Raw genomic sequence first — 25,780 nt, forward strand, 5'->3', positions numbered from 1 at the left:
TTTGTAGTAGCTGCTTTAAAATCTTTGCTAAATAACATCTAGGAGCATTAGAAGACACTCAGACACAGTTTCTGTTGACTGCCTTTTTTCTAAGTATGGATCTCACTTTCCTGTTTCTTCACATATCCCATAATTTTTTGTTGGGAACTGGACATTTTAAATAATATACTGTAACATTTCGAATGCGTAATCTTCCCCTTTTCCACCTCTCAATTCCACAAAGTTGTTGTGCTGGATTTCTGTTTGTTCATTTGTTTAGTTACATGCCTGGGCTTATTCTGTGAAATCTCCCTTGTGGAGTGTTACCATTGATGTCTCTGTTTATTTTTTTAATGTTTTGTTTTTATTTTCAAATTTGGCTTTCTAGGAGCTACCCTTCATCTGCATAGTTCAGTAGTCTGCCATTGATTGACAAAGACTGTCTTCAAATACCTTGGGCCAATAAAGCTCTGTGATCTACAGATAGATCTCTATATAGGCAGAGGAACACATTCAGGATATTTCCATATCTGGCTCAGGTTTTACCATCAGTGAGGCCCTTTTGAGCCTCCCATCTACCATATGAGTAAATTCTTGTCAGTAATATGCTTGCCCCAACCAGGACTGCGACTTTGGGGAAGTAGAGTCAAGCTATTGGCCCTCCCCCATTGGCCTAAGTTTGAGAAGTCAGTTCCATCAGCTGTGTCACTTGGCATGGGTATTATTCACCATTCCCAATCAAGTGAGCCCCTTTGAAAGTAGCAAAGAAGCTCCCAATTCTCACAGCTTGCCCACATGCCAGGGCCTCCACATAAACCAAGTCAGATGTGGTAGGCGCAGCTTCAGACCAGAACACCACATGTTCCTACTGTTGTTACCAGACTTTAAGCACTAAGGCAAGCATTAAAGTGCTTCTTAGACTGTTTATGTCTTCATTTGATTTTCAGAGTTCTGGAATGGTTATTTTTGAGCACATCACTATGCTATAGCCAGAAACTCTGCCCTCTTCTTTTCTCAAGATCTTCCTTTTCTTCATCTCTATTTTTCTTATCCTGTTGAATTTTTATTTCATTCTCATTAGTTTCTCAAAGTACACAATTATTTTTTATTTAAAGGAGTTCATTTATTTATTCATGAGAGACACAGGGAGAGAGGCAGAGACACAGGCAGAGGAAGGAAAAGCAGGCTCCATGCAAGGAACCCACCATGGGACTCAGTCTGGGGAATCTGGGATCACTCCCTGAGTCAAAGGCAGATGCTCAACCGCTGAGCCACCCAGGCGTCCCCTCCTAAAAGGTATTTAATGTTTTCTGTTAGTTTTATTCGTAGATAAATTATAATTTGTATTGTAATTAAAAGCAGAAAACGATTTTTCTCATTACATTTTTTGATAGGAATGGTATTGATTTCTACAGGTTGCTTTTGCATCGGGATCCTTACTGACCTCTTTTAGTTTATCATTCTTAAAAGTTCATTTTTGGGTATCCTTTTTTCATCCACATTTCTAATTTAAACTCCATGAATATCCTTCATATCAGTACTTTTAGAGCTAATTTTTACTATTTGCATGTTATTTACTTAAATCATTCTACCATAATTTATGTAAACAGTTTCTTTTTTTTGACATTTAGATGATTTCCAGGTGTTTTCTGTTATAAACTGCATGTTTTGGGATTTGTATATTTTCATAATTTAAATCTTAAAAATAGAAATACTGGGGCAAGTTATATAGCTGCTTATTGTCCTCCAGATTATTATTAGGAATTCTAATACATTTTAATTGACATTTTTTCATTATCCCATATATTCTGTTACCAAATATTAACTCTGACTTTGCAATTTCAAGAACCTGATCATTTCTCACAGTTGTCACTGATTTAACTTGGTCCAAGATGTCATCAATTGAGGGTAGGAGGGGAGCATGGATTATTGCAATGACATAACCAACCTCTTGAAAAATCCATTCTTGAAAAATCTATTCTCAGTGTGAATATTTGGAAATGTAAGTCAGAAAATATCAGTATTCTACTCAAAATCCTCTACTGTTTTTTTTTCCTCTCCTGGTTTTAATCTGTACAGAATAAAAGCCAATTTTTTTGCAATGCACTCATAATGTCTTTTATGGTGAACTCCTTTTTATCTCTTACCTTATCACTTAATACTATTCTCCAGCAGATCTATTTCAGAAGTACACCTACTTTCCTCTTAAGTATCAATATCCTTCTTATTTTGGAAATATTTTTCTTTTAAATCATATTATTTGTTTATTTTATGCTTATTTATCTTTTTATTTTGAGAGCAACAAACACCTGTTTTTCACACCTCTGCCCTAGATACCACCTAATTTCCATTTATATCACATGATTCCATCATATGATTATAATCACTTTACCATGGTCTGCAGGGCATTTGTGCCCAACAGGCCCTGTTGCAAAGGAAGGAATCAGCAAAGAAACAGCAGCAGATATACAAGGAGCAGGTTAAGGAGGAAGAGGTGGGAGATGAAGAGAAAGACAAACAAAGGTTGCCCAGTAGCATGTTCCCTACAAGTCTCATGGTTTTCCCTTTTCTCTCTCCCTAAGTTAGGAGACAAGATCATGGAGTTTAGAGTCTGCCTTTTTTTATTCTCAAAAGGCAATGCTGTGTTCTTATGGAAGTGCATAGCAAGCTTCCTTGAGGTGTCCTTGTTTAGTTTAGAACTCTATTTAAATATTTTCAATGTTTGTAGCATTTGGCATACTTTCCTTAGCTTTAAACTCTAACCCACCTTTTCCTTAGTTTTACACTTTCCCTTGGTCTTTTTAGTTGAGATCGGGAAGAAGGGAGGCAGATACCGTTTCTGATCTTCATTTTTGTTCTTTAACCTTCTTTCTTTGTAATATTTAGTATACTATACTGGTATTCCATCAGATAAATTTCTGTTATCATCCAGCGGAGGTGCAGATGAGCACTAAAAGTACCTAATGATGGCCACTTAAATATTCTAATGTGTCTCGTGAGAAAAACATAGCCTTAAATATATAATATTTTATGTTCTTATCACTTAATCACAAGATGAATGAGTGATTACTCTGTGAAAAGATTGTGTCAGAGGACTGGATAATATTCAAGAATTGCAGTTATAAAGTTGGTATTCCTTGACATCATTTCTGGAGCATAACTGACTTTCTCTAAGAAAGATCTCCCTCATGGGGGACGCCCAGGAGGGTCAGGGGTTTAGCGCCACCTTCGGCCTGGGGTGTGATCCTGGAGACCTGGGATCGAGTCCCACGTCGTGTTCCCTGCATGGAGCCTGCTTCTCCCTCTGCCTGTGTCTCTGCCTCTCTCTCTCTCTCTCTCTCTCTCTCTGTGCGTGTGTGTGTGTGTGTCTCTCATAAATAAATAAATAAAATCTTATAAAAAAAGAAAGAAAGAAAGATCTCCCTCAGACTCAGTCAGATACCTAACTCAGATCCATAGCTTCCTGCTCAAAGCGGATGATGATTCAGTGAGCAGCTCTATATAAAATCTAACTGGAATCAAAATTCTAGGGAACAGCTTTTAAATTATGAAGCGATCCTATATGAGGATTTAGATAAATAGATCTTCTGAGTAAGATCTGACTACAAAAAAATTCCAGTAGTTTAGGACGTCAGAAAACCACAGCAGCATACATTTTATCATAGGAAAGAAATGCATTTTATCAATAATCTTCAAATTGGGGTAAGCTACCTCTTAAGGATGTGAAAACTTTCTAGAAGATATAAGAATGTGAATCGCTTCAAAGGAATCAGGATTCTTCATTTCCAACTCTTTCTAAAAATTCATTTGAGTGAGAACTCACCTCAGTTCTTAACAGCTCTTTCCTCACTTTATGAAATAAAGCCTACACACTGAGCTTTGAACAAAGAAGAGGACTTCAAATTCATGGCAAGACTTTGATGGCAAGAATGTATTCCCTAAGAAACGTGCCTGGGACTCTCCTAAGAGAGACCTCAAGCCCAGCAGTTTCTGAAATAACAACATTCCCTGAGTGTCTTATCTGTCATTGACGGATCTCCCAAAAATCTACAGGTAATTTGAAATTAAAGCTGAACGATACTTGCTCACATGGCAGCCAAATCAGCGGGAAAGAGAGAGGCCCTAGTTAATGATTAATCGAGTCACCACACCCCACAGGGAATTCTCTGTCTTCTCTATTTTTGTTATGGTTGAAAAGTAGGTTAGGAATGTAGTATTTTGGCCCATGCTGGGCTGTTCTGTTCCGGGATGTTCTGAAGTATATTTAGTAGAATGGGTTGGTAGGGGAATGATGATTTTCATTTAGGGACTGTGCCTCTTTCATGCTGCCAGCGTCTATCCGTGAGTATGTGCACATAGGGGAGCACTTTAAAAGCAAAGCAAAGAAAGCATTAATAAGAAATACTGAATGTTAAAACCAGCCCTCTATACGTTGAAGCATAAAAAAATTATTTTTAGCTAGACTTATCCCTAGGACATGTCATTAGCTGGAAAGAAAAGCTTCTTTGAAAAGCCAAAGAAGTAAAGTTTACTAAGTGCTAACTTTTTAAAACGTAACTGAAATTTTTTTTGGTGCTACCAATTTTTTCAAGACATATTAAGTAAAACTCACTGGCAATACAAAAAATTTTTTTACTAGCTTAACAATTATCAGTTTAAAATATATAGTTTTATTATTTGATCAATTGTATACTAATAATGATTCCAATATTAACCTAATCCAATAGAAAAGGTGGGAAAAGGCTGGATCATGCAGGGCCTTGTAGAGCCTTTCAAAAGCACTTTATTTTCTACATTTAATCACCTTAGTAGATTCTTGTATTATTTCCAGTTGAATTTTATATTTTTATATATTTTATTATAGTTTCTTGGAATTTCTAGATAGTATTATCACTTTCTGATATCTCAAACTGATTGAAAATATTTTCAATTATTTTTAAGCCTTATATTCATCAGAAATAAAAACGAAAATTTAAAATCTTAGTTAATATACTGGTTTTTATTGTAGATTTTTAAAAAAGATTTTATTTATTTATTCATGAAAGACATGGAGAGACACAGGCAGTGGGAGAAGCAGGCTCCCTGCGGGGAGCCTGATGCAGGACTCCATCCCAGGAGCCTGGGATCACGACCTGAGCCAAAGGCAGATGCTCAACCACTGAGCCACCTGGGCGTCCCTGTTGAAGATTCTTTTAACAAGTATTTATTGAGTACCTCCTTTGGGCCACTTTATTAGTTTCTTGAGATATGTCAGCGAATCAGAGAAATTACACACACATCTCCCTACACCTGATCTCTTGGAATTTATATTCTGGGGGTATAAGTAACCAAATTATACAGTATGTTAGAAAGTCATAAGTGTTTTGGGGAAATGAGCAAGTCAAGCAGTAAAGTTAGAGGTTAGGAAGTAGGGGTTTGTAATAGAAGTGGTGGGGGGAAATTTGTAACTTTAGAAAGGAAGATGGGGATAAACTGTTGAAAAGATGATATTTGAGCAAAATTCAAAGAAGGTAGAAGTTTGCCATGTAGATACTTGGGGTTCCAGGCGGAGAGAATTGCAGGGCAAAGATTCTAAGTTGCTTGTATTTTGAGGAATAGTTAGGAGACGACTGCAGGTAGAGCAATTTGAGGAAACGCAGTAAGAATAGAGAAATACTGGGGTGGGAAAAACTGGATCATGCAGGCCTTGTAGAGCCTTTTAAAAGCACTTTGTTTTTTACTCTGAGTGAAATGGAGAGCCATTGGAGGATAACGAGTAGAGGTATAGCTTTCTCCTTCTTGACTTCTGTGTAAATAGACTATAGGAGGTAAGAAGTAATACAGGCTTAGTTGTTAGGACTGCTTGGGATGTGGTAGTGGCTCCAACTGGAGTGAAATAAGAAATTCTGAGAAATGGTTGGATTTAGGATGTATTTTTTAAGAATATGTGGGCAAGAGAGGAGTCAGGGATATCTTCAAGGTTTTAGTTCTGAGCAACAAGAAAATGGAGTTGCCATCAACTGAGATGGGAAAGACTGCAGTGGAACAGTATTGGAGGGGAAGATCAGGAATTTAATTTATGATGACATTGAGGTGTTTATAAATATCCAAAGAGAGATATCAAGTAGACAGTTAGATAATCAGGTCTGGAATTGGAAGAGAAGTGTAGGCTGGAGATTTTAATTTGGAAGCTCTTGTCAAGGAGATATTTAAAGCCTTGAGACTGAGAGTATGTACAAAATGAGTAGGCAGGGAAGACAAACAGATCAAGAACCGAGTCCTGGGATATACCAACAGTAAGAGCTCGGGAAGAAGAGAACGATTCAGCAAAGGGGCCTGAGAAGTAGTGACCAGTAGGTCTTGGGAGAACCAAGAGAAGAAATCAAGGGAATAAACTGTTTCAAGGAGCAGAAAGTAACAAGTTTTTATTGCAGAAAAGGAGTCAAGAATTGAGATCGCAGCTGGTGGGGGAAAATCAGACCAAAGATACACTTGTTTAAACATGGGAGAAATAACATCATGTATATATGTTGGTAGGAGTGAGCAAGTCACAACAAATTGATGAGTTAGGAAAAAACAAGGAAGTATTTCTGGATCTATATTCTTGAGTAAGATAGGGTAGGATGTGGTATACAAGTGGTGAATTTTGCTTTATATCAGAGTATGAGTATGATTCATCTATGGTAATAGGCAGGAAAAGGGAATGTGTGGGTACAGATAATAGTTCTGGAATTTCTTTCCTAATTGCTTAAATTTTCTTAAAGAAGTAGGAAGTAAGGTCATCTACTTTGAATAACAGTGAAGGGAGGTACTATGATTTAGAAGAGATGGTATGTGAAAATCATCTAGGAAAGCCAAAAGAGAGTGGGTAAAGGATGTATTACATGATTGCTGAGCAGTATTAAAAGTGAGATTAGTCATGAATTTGAATTTTTTCAAAATTTAGAGCCTTATGGTCATAAGAAATAAAAATAAAATCTTAAATTTCAATTTAGGGGCATCTGGGTGGCTCAGACAGTTGTGTCTGCCTTCAGCTCAGGTCATGATCCCAGGGTCCTGGCATCAGGCTCCTGTTCATTGGGGAGCCCGCTTCTCCCTCTCCCCCTGCTTGTGCTGTCTCTCTCCATAAAATAAATAAATAAAATCTTTCAAATTCAGTTTGTTGGAGATTTCACTCAACAAATATTTGAGGATGTTTTTGTTGGAGATTCACTCAACAAATATTTGAGAATTCATCACGAATTTGAAGTCAGTGTGGTTGTCTAGAAAATATGGTGAGTGGTGTATCAGTCACTTATTCCAACAGTAGAGCTGCATAACAAAAAAAAATCACAAAATCTCAGTGGCATATGAAAATACACACTTAAATTAGCTTATGGCTCTATAATTTGGCTTAACTGATTTGGGCTTAGTGGGTCAAATTCTATGTCTACAATTAGCACTGAGTCTGCTGGTTTTCATGTCTGGGACCTCAGCTTGGCCAGCTTTGCTGAGCTTCCTGTTCTGTGTTTCCTTTGCCAGCAGGGTAGCCTGGGCATGTTCCCACAGTGAAGGCAAAGAAACCAAGAGAGCAGAAATGCACAAGCATCACATTTTCTGACATATCATGGGCCAATGTAAGTCGTATGGCCAAGTCCAGAGTCAGAGAGGAAGTTATAGGAAAAGGGTTTAGACACAGGGAGAGCATTATTTGGAACCATTAACCTAATCTACCACAGGTGATCAATAAAAGACTTCTACAAATAGATTTACATTCAGATAAATATACGAATAAATAAATATCTCAGAAGGAAGTATAATGAAACTTTGAGACCAAAGGTAGAAACGGAATATTTAGAGAAGAGTTTGTATTTTTTAAATGGGGGATGATGTATATGAGACCATCATGCTATTAAGATTCCTTTGGATATGTTTAAAAGAGTAAGTTATAGTTTTATTTCTAAATGTCAATATTTACAATATGTGTACATTTTTAATAATTATTTCAACTTCTGGTGAGCAGTTTTAGACATCAACTAAAAATATGTGAAGGGATATGCAGATGTAGATTTTCAAAATTCTTTTGGGGAATGAGAACGGAAGTTGGAAGATTATTGCTTTAAATCATACTTCTGCTTGCGGGCGTAAATAAATATGGACACAACAAAGGAAGTGTGGTCTTTGCTCGAGCAAATTCAGTTTTCAAATCTGATAGTATTTTCAGATTACTTTGAGGACAACCCATAAGCATGTAAGATAACGTCACAGTCCCTTCTTCAAATTTCATGGGCCAATTGTTAGCATCTCCAAACAGCTCTCATCAAGTCTTATTTCCTACATATTCTCATCATGCAAACAATGAAAACTCTTGGCCCACTATGGTCACATAAATGTCATCTCACTGCTTTTAAAATTACATTTCCCCACTACAGGTGCATTTGCCAGTTATAGGGCTGCATTCATTTAAGAGTGCGGCTGAAGTTGGAACATCCAATCCAGATCTTGGGTGGGGCAGGAATGATCATCAGCCTCACCTTCCATGGCCCCTTTTCCAACCGGGATTTTGTGAGACGTGACAGATTGAGTGCTAAAAGAGAAGATGCTAGTCCTTTTAATTTCTCGAGAATCACATTTATTGTGACTAGGATGTTTAACATGACTTTACAAAGCAAATCACAAGGATAGTGCAGATTCAAGGGAAGAGAAAATAGATTCTACTTCTTGATGTGAGTGGACGTGTGTGCGGAGACAGGGAATTTGGACATATTTGGACATTTGGATATGTTCTTCAATTAATTTTCTATTCAGATCCATTTTCCATTTAAATTCTGGATGGTATTGTTCTAGCAATTTTTAGGAGCTGTTGCTGTATCACGGAAGTCAGTCTATTATCTGGCAGTTGCAATGGAAGTATTTTATATTAAGTTTTTTATTTTAATTCTGGTATTGTTAGCATAGTGTTATGTTTCCCATGTACGACATAGTGATTCAGCAATTTTATACATTACACAGTGTTCATCACGATACATGCACTCTTTAATCCCTATCACCTACTTCACCGACCACCCTCGCATCCCCCCAAGTCCCCAGCCCCCCAACCCCTCAACCATTAATTTGTTCTCTATAGTTAAGTCTGTCTCTCTCTCTCTTTTTTCCTTTGCTTGTTTGTTTTGTTTCTTAAATTCCACATATGAGTGAAATTATGGTCTTTCTCTGACTTATTTTACTTAACATTATACACTTTAGCTCCATCTGTATTGTTGCGAATGGCAGGATCATTCTTTTTTATGGCTGAATAATATTCCATTGTATATACCACCTCTTCTCTATCCATTCATCTGTCAGTGGACACCTGGGCTGCTTCCATAGTTTGGCTATTGTAAATAATGCTGCAATAAACCTAGGGGTTCAGGTTTCCCTTTGACTTATATTTGTTTTTGTATTTTAGGGGTAAATATCCAGTAGTGTGATTACTGGATCATAGGGTACTTCTATTTTTAACTTTTTGAGGAACCTCCACAATGAAAATATTTTTCACCTAAATGTGTAGTCTGTTGAATTTTTTATAATCTCTTATACATGTTGTTATCTTAACTTGGTCAAACATGTTAACATTTTATGTTTTTATTTTTAAACTTTTCTACTAATACTAATAAGTATTTGATCAACCTGGAATTTAAGTTTGTATGTGATGTGAGATCAAAATCCAGGTTTATTTTTTACAGATGATTGGCCAATTGAGCCAATACTGTTTATTAGATATAGCATCCTTCCCCCCACTGATTGAGATACCACATTTGTTATTGATACTCAGATCTATTCTGTTTAACTTAAGCGGGTTTTTAAACCATTTTTAGGTGCACAATTCATAGCATCACCACCATTCATTTCCAGAATCTTTTCATCATCACCAACTTAAACTCTGTATCACTTAAACAGTAACTCTCCATTCTCCCCATTCTGTTTTCTGTACCTATGAATTTTACTTCATATCATTGAAATTATACAGTATGTATCCTTTGACTGGCCGATTTCACTTGGCACAATGCCTTTGATGTTTATTAATGTTGTAATAGTGTGTGTCAGAATTTCTTTCCTTTTTAAGGCTGAATAATTTTCCATTGTATGTATACACCACATTTTATTTATCCCTTCATCCATCAGTGGCCATTTGGGTCATGTCCACCTTTCGGCTATTATGAATAATACTATGAACATGAGTGTATAAATATCTGTTTGAGTCCTTGCTTTCAGTTCTTTCAGGATATACCTAATAACTGAATTTCCATGCAATACCATACTGATTTGTAAACACTTTATAGATATTATTTCTATGTAAAAGAGATAGCCTTATCATTTACAGTTCTCAATGTTTATGTTATTACAGAAAGAAAAGCTATTGATTTTATTTATTTTATTACATTCAATCATCTAAGTAGATTCTTGTATTACTTCTAGTAGAATTTTATTATAGTTTCTTGGAATTTCTAGATAGTATTATCACTTTCTGATATCTGATATTGGATTAAAATTATTTTTGTATCTTAAGATGATAATTGCTATGGTTTTTAGAAAAGAATCTTCATCAAATTTAAGTCATCTTAGATTTTTATTAGTGGCTGCTGGGTTTTGTCAGATGCGTCTTAGCATCTATTTATATAATCATATAGTTTTTCTCCTTTAATTGGTGGTGTAGGAAGTGTGTTAACAGATTGCTTGATATAATATCATCCTTGTATTCTTGGAGTAAAAACTTACTTGATAATAGAATATTATTCTTTTGAAACAATGCCATATTGTATTTGATAATATTTTACTTAAAGTTTATTGTGGTAATTATTTTGCAATATATACATATATCAAATCATCATGTTGTATACCTAAAATTAATACAATGCTATATGTCAATTATATCTTAATAAGATTGTATGAAAAGAAGAGATACTTGGATGGGAAGGCTTGAGAAATACTATAGAGATTTATCGTTCTGAAGAAAAGTCCTTTTCTGTTTTTATTCCAATATTTTCTTCTTATTTTAAAATGTCAAACTTTTAAAATTACTTTTTTCCTTGTAATAAAACACTCTCTTTAGCTTTAAGAGGATTGCCTTACCAGAAGATAGGAAGATTGTCTTTTTTTTTTTCTTAAGAAAAAGATTTCTTTTGGAGTATAAACGGAGCCTCAAAAGATCATGTTTACTGTGCTATGAGTAATGTATAAAAATTTATCAGTCCATATTTAAATAGTTTGAAATAAAGATAGATTATAACTTTTTCTGACTTGTTACAATTATGATTTTTGCATGTTTTCTAAAAGACCACCAATACTCCATTAAAGAGAAAACAGCAGTTTTTCCTTATAGTAATTTCCCCTTACCTGTAAATCTATATTATTGTTGTCTCATAAAGTTCAACATGTCCTCCAGGGGGCACTAGATACAATAGTGAACGTACTTGAGGTCATGCAAATACAAATGACCTGCGTGGGGAAGTAATGAGATGGGACAGCAGCATCCTGACCACCATGGAGCTCTTACCGAAGCTGTTGTCACTGAGCAGCATCCCAGGAAATGAGGGCTTCCTCCTGATACCTGCCTAGATCGAGCAATCAGCTGGTTGATATGCATTTGGAATCTTAAAAGTTTTTTGAGTGAGAAGCCACAATAAGATTTACACAACTGACATCCATTCATCTATCAAGGTGGCTAGTTCTTTCTACTCCACATGCAAGGACACAGAAGAGTAAAGTCAAGTTTATAAATACTTTGTACAGCTAGAGTGGGCATAATTCCTAGGCGATGTTAAATTGTAACAAATATATTTAGATTGCGTGTCTAAGAGAAGACATGTTGAGGTATATTCAAACTTACGTCATTGAAGGACTAGTGCATGCATATTATTTGTTCAGGACCTAGTCTAGGCTTGAGGAAATCCCAATAAATACTTAAATTAACTCAAGTTGACTGTAGGGTCAACTATAAACTTCCAAAGCAGCCTAACAGGTTCTGTTTCTAAAATATTGCATTCTGATCCCACATACACCTAATAATCCAGTCATTCATTATTTCTAAACTAGACTACAGATGTGCCATATGTATGTCTTTTGCCTTGTTGTAAAGAAAAATCCCTAAATATATTAGTAATCACTTGAAGTGACTGATAATATAGAAGAATTACATTGCTCTCTCCAAACCAGGGAATCAACATCAGCAATTGTTTAAAAATCCTTTTTGTATCTCTGTTTTTGAGCTGAACATCTTAGTTTGCATTGAATATACCACCTCCCTCCAACTCTTTCTTATATTATTACTGCTGTCTTTTCTTCTGTCTACACTTATTACTACTATGGAACACAGGGTTGAGATTGGTTGGGGACTGTTTTAAGTGTCTAAGTAAGATTTAGTAATCCAAATAATCATTCTAACAGTATCAGAAAATAGTTTTCCACAAGGTACATTTATGTAGATTACAGATAAGATGAAAACTAGCCCAGATTGTTCCATGACTGGGCACACAGGGGAACTCTGGGCAAAGAAGAATAGAAGTCAAGCACAGGTTTTCTTTGAAACCGCACAAATGCATTAAATTCAACCACCTGCTCACTGATCTTCCAATCTCCAAGTCATGCCTTCTCTGCTTCATCTGACTGATTACTGTTCCTAACCTAATACTCCTATCATGTTAATTTTAACTGTCCTCCCTATTGCACCTACCCTTGAACACAACTCAAAGGAGTGGTTGTGTCCTCATTTCCTACATGACATGGAGGACAGACTTATTACCCTGCATTTGAAGTTCTCTGTAATAAAACCTCAAGCCACTTTTTTTTTTACTCATTCACTAAATATTTATTGGCTGCCTGTTTTTTGTGTGTTTGTTTTCTCTATCATTGATTCGATCTTTCTGCCATTTTCTTCATTCTTCGGCTATTTTTAAAGGCTTTCCTCCTTCTTTACAGTTAGGTTTTCAGTACTGTCTGTCTTAGCGTTTCTCTTTTATTATTTCTATACTATTATTGTTTTAATTCTCAGTTCACATCTTTGTTCATCACTCTCCATTTTAACCTCACTTCATTGTGCTATGACCTTTTTAAGTTTTTCTTGCTCTACAGATTTCATGCTCTCTTTAATATGAGAGCTTTGTTGAACATTTTCTTCTGTTTCCTCGAGGGATGTCTACTTTCAGAACGTATTCTTTATTTATTTACTGCACGCTATGTTTTCTCTCTCCTTCTCTCCCGCCCTCCATACATTTTCCTTTATATTTAGTGTATTTCTAGAATTCATGCTATCTATCTCTCTTTAGCCCTCAATTCTCTCCCACTTTAAAGATCATGTTTAAATCATTCCCTTAGAGCTTTAGTGTGAAGACAGGTTTTTTATGGCTTATGTCCTATCACATTTTTAAAAAATTATGTGAAACAAGGTTTTGGAAATACCAAATAAATATCTATGTGTTCATCACTTGTTTAAGAAATAAAGCATTTACTCTTCTGCACGTGTTATTGGAAGTAGAGATGTGGATAGGTGAGGAATACTTAGCTGTGTCTGTAGGCAATTGTGGTAGTTGGATTTACTCTCTACTGTTTACTTTCTACTCTTTATTTTTGTAATTAAACAATAATTCTGTACCTGAATTCACTTGACTTAGACAGAAGTCCCTTGGCTTTTGTAATGTCTTATTCAAGGTGAATGTTACACTTTTGCTTGTAGCAAGGACAGTCCTTTCTGGAATTAAGCAAAACTTAAGTGTTTGGTTAAGATGTTATTAATACAGTTGTCCATCCTACCAGGTGAAAGGTACTTTACAGAGGTATGCCCCTTAGTATTTCTTATCCTCGTGTCTTTATCTGGAAAATCACTGTTTATTATCAAAGACAGTTAGCTCTGGGAGATAACTGGCTGTTATTATCTCTCTCTTCCTGGCACATGTGCATTCATGTGCATGCACACACACACACACCATCAACAATGACATAAAAACAAACAGAAAAATTCCACAAAAATGTCAAATCCTAATATTCTCCTTATTTCTGTGTGATATATCCATGATAGTGGGAAATGGCATCTATTGAAAAAGGAACATTCTCCTATTTCCATGGGTTGTATAACAACCTTCTCAAAGTGGTTCCTTTCAAATTAGGAAGTATTAGTGAGACTTCTCAGAGTTTATAAACTCATCTTACGCCCCAAGTTTGGCAGTGAGATTTGTTGCCAACTGTTAATTCTTAGAATCTTCTTCCTCTTTATCTTCCTCTTTACTTTTCCATTTTACAGTATGGGATTTTGTATCATTCTTAGTCTGAGTGCTACTGGTATATATTTTTTCTGATTTGGTTATTATTTTTGTTGTTTTAGTCTTGGTGTATTTTGCTTTTGCCATTGTTCATTTTATTATATTCTTAAGGAAGAGAGGTTTTGTGATTCAAGTTATCACTACCATTTTCCCTACCCACCGTTTCTTTTCTCACAAAATCTCTCTTATCCGTTTATATTACTCTATTAGTTCTCTCTCTTTCATGCCTTCTTCTAACCTCCAAGATTTCTCCTCCTCCTGCCTTTCCTTGAAGTGTTTAAGTTCCCTAAAATGTTATTCTTGACTCTCTTTTATCTACCCCTAGTATATCAACTACCCTCTACATACTAGTGCCTAGCACATTTATAGCTCTTGCTCAATCTTACTAGACTTATATTTCTCGTATCCTATTGAGCATATAACCTTGCTTGTTCTATACTCACTGCTTATTCAACATCTCAAAAATAGAATTTATCTTATATGTGAAACCTGATTTTTCCCCCTGTATTTCTTTTTTTTTTTTTTTTAAAGATTTATTTATTCAGAGAGAGCGCAAGAGAGGCAGAGACACAGGCAGAGGGAGAAGCAGGCATCATACAGAGAGCCTGATGTGGGACTTGATCCAGGGTCTCCAGGATCACACCCCGGGCTGCAAGTGGCCCTAAACCGCTGCGCCACCAGGGCTGCCCTTCCCCCTGTATTTCTAATCTCAACATTGGGCATCACTATCTATCCAGTTGCCCACGGTGCAGGCATATTCTTTTTAGACACCTCTTTCCATTTTAGCTGTCACATCCACTTAATAAGATCTATTGGTTTTTTTCTCCCAAATATCCATTCAGGATGACAACCTCATAGTTCATTTCCCTGCATCTAGTCTCATCTCTTTTTCACTAATGCTCTATGTTAATATGAGAGTGATTCTTTCTAAAAGTAGTTGAGCTTGCAAATCTGAATTCTTTCAGTCACACATTATTTAGTACAGGATAAGGTTTAAAATCTTTAACAGGTCACACAAGATACTTCAGAATGTAGCCCCTGGTTGCCTTCAGATCCTTATCTCCTCTTCCTACATTCCATCTTTCTGTATCATGTGTCCACAATAGATAATTATTTTTAAATAGTTTTAAAACACTTGTATATAGTAAATTATATTCACTATTTTTTGGTGTAAATTTCTATACGTTTTGACAAATATATACATAACCACAACAGTAATTGGGATACAGAAAAAGTTCATTACCACCACAAATTACTTCATACTGTCCCATTGGAGTCAATCCCTATCCCTAACCCCTAGTGACCTCTGATCTGTGTTCAGTCCCTACAGCTTTACCTTTTCCAGAATGTCATGTAAATGGAGTCATACAGTATATAGCATTTTGAGTTTGCTTTCTATATTTTTAAAAAGATTTTATTTATTTGAGAGAGAGAGATCACAAGGGGTAGAAGCAGAAGCAGACTCCCCACTGAGCAGGGAGCCCCACGTGGGCCTCGATCCCAAGACCCTGGGATCACAACCTGAGCCAAAGGCAGGCACTTAACCTCCTGAGTCACCCAGGCACCTGAGTTTGCTCTCTTTAACTTAGCATAATATATTTAAAATGCATTCATACTGTTGTGTATATCACTAGTTCTGAACCATTTACGTTTACCCTAGGCGAGACAATTTGTCTCTACCTTCTCATGTCTTTATGCCTGAGCATTTGTTCTTTCTGGAATGCCTTGTTAACCTGTTGAACATCCACACGTTTTTAAAACTTCAATCAATTCATGTTGAACTCCTTTGTCAACCTAACATGATTATTCTAGACAGTGTTAGGCATCATCTTTTCTATATTACTTACTACATTGCATTACGATCAGCAAACTGTGGCCTGTTAACTATGTCCAAATATGTCCAAAACATAGGCCAAATCCAACAACCCCTACCCCCTTGTTTTTGTATACCCTGATACTAAGAATGATTTTACATTTTTGTTTTAGGAAAATTTATTGCCTTTTTTACATTGGCTTTACCTTTCTAAAGAGTTGTTAGAAAGAAAGAAAAAAACAAGAGATAAGAATATGTGACAGAGATGGTATGTAGCCTACAAAACCAAAAATATCTATCTACTAAGTTGCTCTTACAGAAAAAGTTCATCATCCGCTCTATTTGGTTGTGAGATTTTTGCATCTCCAGTACACAACTGTATCAGTTACAGTTCAGTTAGGAAAATGGAGACCAAGTTAGGTATTTCAACACAGAAGGTTTTATAGAGGATGGGTAGAAGAGTGTGAGGAACATAGAGGGAAGGTTGTGTTAACCGGAGACCAGAGCCCATACTTCTAATGGCCTTGGAAGGCCTGGCTGCCAGAAACAAGCAGGAATGGCTGTTGTCTGCTTCCTGCCTTCTAATCTCATGAGTGCCTCCAAATGGTGGAGTCTAACCAGAATCCTTCGGGCAATGAACTTTGGAAAATGCTATTTCCAAGCTACTAGTTTTCAAACTCCTAGCTACTATTCCCAGTGGTTCAAGGACGAACACAGGAAAGCAAATGTGTAGGAACTGCATGGCAGTGAAAAATAATCTGGCAAAAATCTAGCATGCTGTCTTGCGTAAAGCATTTGTATAAAAGTTTGTTGAATTACCCAGTGGTGGAATTACGGGATCATAAGGTAGTTCTGTTTTTAATTTCTTGAGGAACCTCTCTGTCTTCCACAGTGGCTGCACTACTTTGCTTCCCGCCAACAATGACCGAGGGTTTCTTTTTTTTGTTTGTTTTTTTTTTTTTTTTTTTTTTTTTGAGGGTTTCTTTTTCTACACCTCCTCACCAACACTTGTTTCTTGTGTTTTTGATTTTAGTCACTCTGACAAGTGAAAAGTGATGTCTCATTGCAGTTTCAATTTCGAAGAGAAAAAAGAGAAATAAGTCAATGAGAGAAAGAAAAATACTGTATGATTTCATTCGTATGTGGAATTTAAGAAACAAAATAAGCAAACAAAGGAAAAAGAAGACAAACCGGAAAACAGATTCAAATAGAGAATAAATTGATGGTGGATGGGGGGATGAGTGAAATAGAATTAAAATAGAAAAAAGAAATCTTAAATAGATTAAGAGTACACTTATCTTGAGGAGTACTGAGAAATGTATAAAATTGTTGAATTATACTCTGAAACTAATATAACACTACATGTTAATCGAACTTGAATTTTAAAAAAGCTTATTGAATTAAATTGAATGAACATTTTGATCATTTAGTGTGCTAAGCACTTCATAGAATGCCTAGATTAATAAAACCATTTCTTGCCTTTAAGTAGCTTACAATCTACTGCTTGTAAACCAGTCTAATGAGAGTGACTGAAGTCTAACAACTAAGCAGCTATGCCTTGAGGTATAATGTAAATAGCTGGTATGTAGGGGTTATAAGGAAAGGTGCTAAAAGAAGGCAAAGGAAAGAATAAATTCAGCTTGGAGGATGGAAAGGGGATGGCTTCTTGTTGGAAATGGTATACAAGTTAGGAATTAAAAGGGCTTTTGAAACTGAGAGGAGATTGGAGAAAATTCACTCAAAAGGAGAAAACAGGAGCCATATTACTTACCAAGCTGCAAAAGTAAATGGCATTTGGGGGGAGTTAGTACAGCGTAGATGTAACGTAATGAATTTCTTCATGTTAAATGGCTTAAGATTTGGAAAATATAATAAATTGTAATATTCCACAAAACACACTAGTTTTCTTAAGTTCTTTCTTTATATACACCTCAATTGTGGACGCCAGTGTGACCCAGGTCCAAAATTCCATGATTAGAATTTGAGAACAACTTTATTGCATGTACTAAAATACAGGCACTTAAATTGGCCTTTGGAATGATTATGTACCTTAGCATTAACTTTATACTCAACACCATTTGTTAAAAGAGTAATATTTCTTGCCCCCTAACCCCTGGCCTCACCCCACATGCTGTACTATGTTCCAAATCCAAGCCCGGGACATGCTGCACAATGCTCTACTCTTAACACAGTCAATGGGAATCATGGTGTGGCTCCATGTACTAGATATCAAACTCGACTTGAGGTTTCAAAACTGATTTATCAGGTTTCACACACTTTATACCAGTCACATTTTGCACAGAGGGAGAAGTATTTACAAACATGGGTCACTTACTAAACTTTTAGTTCCCATTTAAGCAGGAGGAAGTAGATTAAAATAAAGATTTAAGACATCTTTATTTTTAAATTAAGTGATGTACATAAGTCTGCCACAATTAGCACCCAAAATTCAGTGTGACCTTTCGGGCAGCTGGTGATGCTCTAATATTTCTGAGTAGTTTATAAAAGGTGAAAGGGCATATCTCCTTTCAATGTGCATATGTAACTACAATAAGTATTCATAGGAATACATACTTGTGGATAATCCTGGAATGCACATCTATATTTATAATTAGGGATAGTTATGTGAATTTGATATAAATATCTGTCATCAGTGGTGTTTGATTATCAATTTCCCCTGTACATTTTGCGAGAACTATAATCATATGGCAACCTACTATTAGGTTTTATAACAGGTAATAAAAATGTTTGGTATTTCTTTAAATTCTTTCTTGTACAACAATCCATAAATATAAATGTGAGGATACTTTTTTCTCTGTTTTATTTTGCAAGGGTATAGCAAATGATCAGACGGGTCATTGTAGAACTTTAAAATGTAATTTTGTGTAGGAAATTCAGTTCTTAACTGTCTGCTTTTTGTACCCCAGAAGAAATCCCAAGAGCAGAGGGTATTTCTTCTATTATAATCTGTTGCTCTCTGCACAAATTTCTCTTATTTTCTCATTTGTTTTAATTTCCCTTTCTTGCTTAGCTTTTTGATTATCCTCATTCCCTTCCATATGCCTCAGATATGTATAATTAGTGGAGAAAAGAGAAAATAGACAAAAGCATGTTTGTATAAAAGGTTTTAGGTGGTTTTTACTTTCTCGTTTATATTTTTCTTGATTGTGGTTTATAAGCTTTAGAACAAATGATTATTCTGATTGTAAAAAGCTAGCATTAACATGCTAGGAAATTTAAGAACTTCATCAGGAAGATTCTTGCTGTAACAGGCTACAGAGGAGAGCCCAGTTTCCTGTGATTGGATTAATTTCCAAATGAATTGATTTGACTTGTTCATAATGTTGCCTTCCTAAGAGATGTTTATGGAACAATTCACTGAATATTAGGAAGATCTTTGCATTTTAATGTCAGACAAAATGACAACTCCTTTCTTTACTAGACTGTCACTATGAAAGCAGGAACCATACCTGTTTCTTCTTGGTACAGAAAATAGCCATATGCCCTCTTTTTATCTTAGTAGATATCTATTGACTTATTTAGCATATGGCACACTTACAAATCAGTTTAAGAAATGCTCCAACAGAAAAATTGGCAAAGTACCTGAAGTACATTTTTATGTAAATATAAAGTAATGCAGTCCATTATTTCACAAAGAAAAACACAAATGCCAATAATTATGAAAGATGTTTTACCTCATTAAGAATCAAGCAATACAAATGGAAATGACTGATACATCTTTTTTTTCCCTTCAGGATTCAGAATATTTCCTTATCCTCAAAATTAGCAAGGGTTTAGAGAAAAATGTGCACTTTCATGCTCTATTGGTAAAAGTGAAAATTGTTTCAATTTATTCTGGAAGCCAGTTTGGAAATATGCATCAAATGTAAAATATATGGAGCTTTTGACCCCACAATTCTATCCCTAAGGATTTATCTTTTTTTTTTAAGATTTTATTTATTTATTTATTTATTTGCACTAGAGAGAGCATGAGCAGGGGGAGGGGCAGGAGGAGAGAGAGCAGACTCCCCACCCCGACCCACAGGATGCAGGCTAGATCCCAGGACCCCAGGATCATGACCTGAGCCCCCACATCCCTCTAAGAATTTATCTGAAAGATATGATCAAGTGTGGTAAAATGTCTATGTAAGGACATTAGTGGCAGCATTGACTGTAGTAAGGAGGAATTCGAACTCTAAATACCCATCCATGCAAATTTATTAAATAAACCATGTCTCCCTTATATAATGGAATCTCATGCATCCATTAAAATGATCATCTATACTTATTGATCTGTAGAAATATTAATGACCTATCGTTGAGTGAAAAAGTTTACTATGTGGCATGTGTAATATGATTCTGCATAGCAAGGTTGGAAAACTTTTGCTGTAAAAGGCCAGGTAGTAAATATTTTTATTTCTAAAGATTTTATTTATTTACTCATGAGAGATACAGGGAGAGAGAGAAGTGGAGACACAGAGGGAGAAGCAGGCTCCATGCAGGGAGCCCGACGTGGGACTCGATCCCAGGTCTCCAGGATCACGCCCTGGGCCGAAGGCAGGAGCTTAACCGCTGAGCCACCAGGCATCCCAGGTAGTAAATTTTTTAAGTTTTATGAGTCACACAGTCTCTGTCCTACTATTCAATTCTCCTATTGTACAAAAGTATCGATGGACAATGTGTAAACAAGTGAGTGTGGTTATGGCTCCAAAAAATCTTTATTTACTGAGACAAGTAGCTAAGGGGTAGCTTGCTGACAATGCTACGTATGTAGGTGTGTGTGGGTGTAGAAAGAATATGCGTTTCTCAGAGGAATGTTCACACAAATGTTAACAGAAGTGCTCTATGGGGGGGATTTTAGATAATTTTTACTACTTTGTTATTTTTTTGTATTTGATTTTCATAGGGATTAGAAAAAGTCATAAAAATTATTTATTATTTCATGAAAGGAAAAAATTCTGTTTACCCTACAGAAAAATAGGTTCATAGGAAAAGATGACAGAGTTCTGTTTTTAAGATCTTACATGTTACATGTGTAAGTAATGAGATACAGTAATATTTAAATATAGTTCACCATTTTGTTTGGTACAAAATTGCCTCATGCCTGCATTATTGCACTTGCTTCTTTAACAATATCCTTGCCTTAAAAAAAAAAAAAAAAACAATATCCTTACCCTTGTTTTAATAGCCCTTCCTCTTCCTGGTACAGACACACTGCCAGATTTATCTAAGTGTATTTATTTATTTTTTAAGTGTATTTTTTAAAATCTAGAATTTATTATCTAGGTCTTCTAGAATCTATCAGAAGCAAGCCAATTCAAAAAAAAAAAAAGAAAAGCAATCCAATTCTATAATAAAAATAAACATACACACACTACTTTCTTGGCTCCCCTACTTGTGTGTTAAGTGCCAGCTTTCTTGTTTCTCTTCCTATTCTCTTGATATAGGAGTCCCCAAGTTTCTGTCCTTCTTCTCACCTTTTTGCTACATTCTCTTCTTTGGCATTCTCATGGGTTCGGATACCACCTCTAACAGTGAGGACTCATCTGAATATTCAGAAAAGTAAGTGACAGGTCATCAGTTCTGTTTTGAGAATTTATAGAAACCCACACCTGCTTACAATCACCAGGTACCCATCCCTAATCTCAGCTCCTCGTGTAGGTGTTTCCGTCAAGCTCCCACTAGGAGATACGCCAAATTTAGATTTACTAACTCAGCTTTCACCTCTGGCTCAGCACAATACTCCGAGATTGTGAACTAGATTTCCAATATCAGCCTTGGAAAAGGAACTTTGGTGTCTTCTGGGTATGTATTTGGAGACAGAGAGGAATACAAACAAGCAGAGGAGCCAGTTAGTCTCCCCTGTAGTTATCTAGGCAGGATGTGATAGTGGCTTTTCTGTTACACCAGCTGAGTTGCTGTGGAGATAAACAGAAGTAATGGCTTTTCAGAACACGAAGATTTAGTGATGGACTAGATTTGAAAAGGTGAAGGAGAGGGTCCACCAAAGATAACTCAGTGTTCTGGCAAGTGCAGATGGAGGATACTGGCTTTTTTCCCCATGAGGTCGAAGGCTACAATCATCTGCTGAGACAGAGAAGTGAGGGTTCAGAAGTCTGAAGACGTCTAGGCAGAAGGAAGATGGAAATACCAGGCAGAAGGAGAGATATTAGTGAAGGCCTGAAGGTGTGGGGATAGTGTTTTCTGGAAATTGTGTATACGGAGTATTTAACAGAATGAGGTGTGGAGTAGGGATTATCAGTGTAGAGACATAGGTCTGGGAAAGTAAGCTAACGCCTGATTGTGCAAATTCTTAAATCCCATGCTAATTAATTTTCACCTTATCCTTAAAAATCAGCTGTCCTCAGACATGCAGATCCATGGACTATGAAAATTTCATATCTAATTTATGAGACCAACATAGAATTGCCTGCTTTTATTTTACACTATAAAGCATTAAAGCCGTAATAAAACCCACTATCTTTCCTTTATGTTCTATTGTTTATAATAGTTTTCTGTGAAGGAGATTTTGAAGACTGAACACTAGGTACTTTCTCGCATTTCAGGAATAGTTCTACAATCGACATCACTCTCAATTACTCTATAAAGGAAGCTAAAGAGCATATAAATCATGCCAAAAATACTTAGATGGGGAGGACTGGATGCCTCAGGGAATCGGTAATTTGATCCAAAGCCTGTCACCTGTTAAAACTTATCCTGGGTCAGTAGTGACTGAAAAATCCTCGCGACCTGACAGGTGTTCAGGATCCTGTGGAAAGTGAAGTGGGGGAGTCAGGCTGGCTCCTGCTTGACACGCGCCTGCGGTACGGAAGCCGCCGCTGCGTGGACTGGTGACCTGCTGGCGACCTGGGGCGCCGGGGGGTGCTGAGGGCTGGCCCCGCTGCTGGGCCTGTTCAATCAGGCTTGGGCGCCCTGCGCAGAGCGTGAGCCAGACCTCCTCTTGGGCCCCACTGCCTGGCCCCAAAGTGGCCCAGGCCTTCCTCTTTAGGCCCCTCATCCCCCGCCCCCAATGTAAGTGGGGGGTAGGTCAGGCCTGGGGGCTCAGGTCGGCCTGGGGCTCAGGTCGGGCCTGGGGCTCAGGCCAGGATCCTGAGCTCTCTGCCCCAGGGGTCTGCTGCTCCCTCTCCCTCTGCCTGTTGCTCCCCCTGCTTTTAGGCTCTCCCTCTGGTTCTCCATCAAATAAATAAATGAAATCTTTAAACAAATATATAAAGCATTAAGTTGCTGCTACTACTTGTCATCCGCAAGGAAAAGTAGACCATTCCTCCAATTTATTCTGTCTCTGGAGTTTAATTGAGAAGCATCAACATAGGCCTAAATGTGTAAGAATTTACATCACTAAAGGGGCGCCTGGGGGGCTCAGTAGTTGAGCATCTGCCTTCAGCTCAGGGCCTGACCTCCCCGCCACCCCCAGCCTGCTTCTCCCTCGGCCTGTGTCTCTGCCTCTCTCTCTGTAGCTCTCATGAATAAATAAATAAATAAAATCTTTAAAAAAAAAAAAAGAATTTACATGACTAAAAATTAAATATTACCAAAAATTGTTTTTCATTGTAATTAATTTGTCATTCAAAAACCATTGCTTTAGGCATGTCTGGGCGGCTCAGTCCTTCAAGGTCTGACTCGGGTTTGGCTCAGGTCAGGATCTCAGCGCAGTGAGAGGGAGCCTGCAGCCAGCTCCATGCACAGAGTCTGCTTGAGTTCCCCTCCCCCTCCCTCTTCCTCTCTTTCTGCCCCCCACCACGCACTCTTTCTCCTCTCAAATAAATAAATTAAATAATGATCATGGCTTTGGATACGGCAGTCATAAATAAAAGAAGTCCATCCAACCCTCCCTAGCTGGTGGCGGGTAGAGGAGAGGAGAAGAAACGTGTGGCTCCTCACTGGTATCAGACAGTACGAATAACTTCTTTTCCTTCGGTAAAGGATCGTGGCGGTACGTAGGCCCGTACCTGGGCGTTCAGCCCGAACCACACCAGCAACACGCTTTTAGCCAGGTGGAATGAAGAAGCCAACTTTTAACAATAATCTGATAATTTTGTGGGTTGCAAGCTTCTACTCTCCAGCAGGAACGTGACTGCTTAGGAAACGGCCGCAAAGTGCTCCCTGCTCAGGCCTTACGTGGAGTTCGCGGTTTAGCTGTAAGTTGTGCTCCCCTTCTACACCTCCTTCCGCTTTGCTAAGAAAAGCCTAAACACGGTGAATCTTAAATGTGTGCGCGGATAGGCAAAAATAATATGGCCCGAAATATAAATTGGCTTTCCAGTAGAGGCAATAAATTCAAGTAGAGCCCAGAGTTGGCCTCAAGTCGGAGCACACCTTGCACACTTAGCTGACCGGAGTTACCGACGTACCTTGTGACCATGAGACAAAACCAGTTTATCTATTTGTGGAATAGATTCGTGAATTTATTAGCATCATGCATTTATAAACCTCACAGTTCATCGACTAGACGATAACAGATTGAGCTAATTATGGATGAATTATTCAGCTTTGTTTTGCTGCTTTTGTGCCGTTGCTTCTGCCCTCGTAGCTTTGCCTGCTGCGGCCCATCTCCTTGGGCCGCGCTCCCTCCCCTGCTCCCTTCCTCCTTCCCCATCAGCCCCTCACATCCACACCTCTGTCTTGGCCGAGCACACGTCCAGCTCATCTTTCCAGGTTTAGCGTCTCTACACATTCCTTTCCGGTCTTCTCACCCGTCTCCCTCCAGCCTTTTCCACTCTCCACTCAGCGGGATTCATTCTTCCTTCCACACCCTTGGCCTTGGTGCTGTAGCTACCGCCCCCGTGCCTGCGGGCTCCCCAAAGGGGAAGGCGCGGCGCGTTCAACATGTAGGGTGCCGGAGACGTTCAGTGAGCCAACAACTGAACGAATAATTACAGCAGTATTCTTTCCATTTTTGTTGTGGGTTTTTTTTTTTTTCACTTTTGTTGTGTTTAAGTACATGTCTTGTCTCCTCAGATGAATTTCAAAAGACCAGAGAAATATCTATAGAGGTACTTTTAAGTAATTTGCTTCTGGTGAACTTAATTTTAAAAGAACCTTGCCTATAATTTTACTGATCGTGGCTTTTGAGGTAGTTTTCATGGTTAATTTGTGTACACATGTTGAAAATCAGCTAATGGACTTTTTTCTTTGATTGGTTGTGTGAAGTTCATGAGTTTTATACTTTTCACTCCAAGTGGGGCAAGATGGCTGAAGATGTTAAGTAGCACACACCTAGCAACCAACAGTACAAAAATAAGATTTTGACTGTTAATTGTGAAGGAGTTTAAACATATTCAGAAGTAGAGACAGTGGGTTAGTGCATCCCCCATGACTCGTCACCCAGCTTCCCTCATTTTAGCTCAGGGCCAGCCTACTTTCATCTGCTCCCCTCCTCATTATCCCTACCCCAGATTTTCTTAAAGGCAGACTCGCCGAGGTCTAACTTATATAATATGCCCCTTTTATTTTTTTATTTATTTATTTATTCATGAGAGACAGGGAGAGAGAGAGAGAGAGGCAGAGACACAGGCAGCGGGAGAAGCAGGCTTCACGCAGGGAGCCCTATGTGGGACTCGATCCCGAGACTCCAGGATCACACCCGGCCAAAGGCAGGGCTAAACTGCTGAGCCACCCAGGGATCCCCATATGCCCTTTTTAAATGTAAAGTTGGAAGAGCTGGAATAAACATATACAGTTGTGTATGTGGTCAAGATATAGAACATTTCTACTA

General features: G+C 37.5%; 1 protein-coding gene across 1 annotated transcript in view; it reads left to right on the forward strand.

Annotated features, from left to right (window-relative positions):
• PMS1 (PMS1 homolog 1, mismatch repair system component) overlaps window positions 1–21,278 on the forward strand; it is a 206,473-nt gene extending 185,195 nt beyond the window's left edge. The window contains exon 8 of the transcript XR_007408808.1: window positions 21,266–21,278. The gene's annotated coding sequence lies outside the window, so the exon portion shown is untranslated. The remainder of the gene's footprint in view (window positions 1–21,265) is intronic.
• The last annotated feature ends 4,502 nt before the right edge of the window (window positions 21,279–25,780 follow it).

Source organism: Canis lupus, chromosome 37 (genome assembly GCF_003254725.2).
Source record: "Canis lupus dingo isolate Sandy chromosome 37, ASM325472v2, whole genome shotgun sequence".
In the NCBI taxonomy this organism is placed as follows: domain Eukaryota; kingdom Metazoa; phylum Chordata; class Mammalia; order Carnivora; family Canidae; genus Canis; species Canis lupus.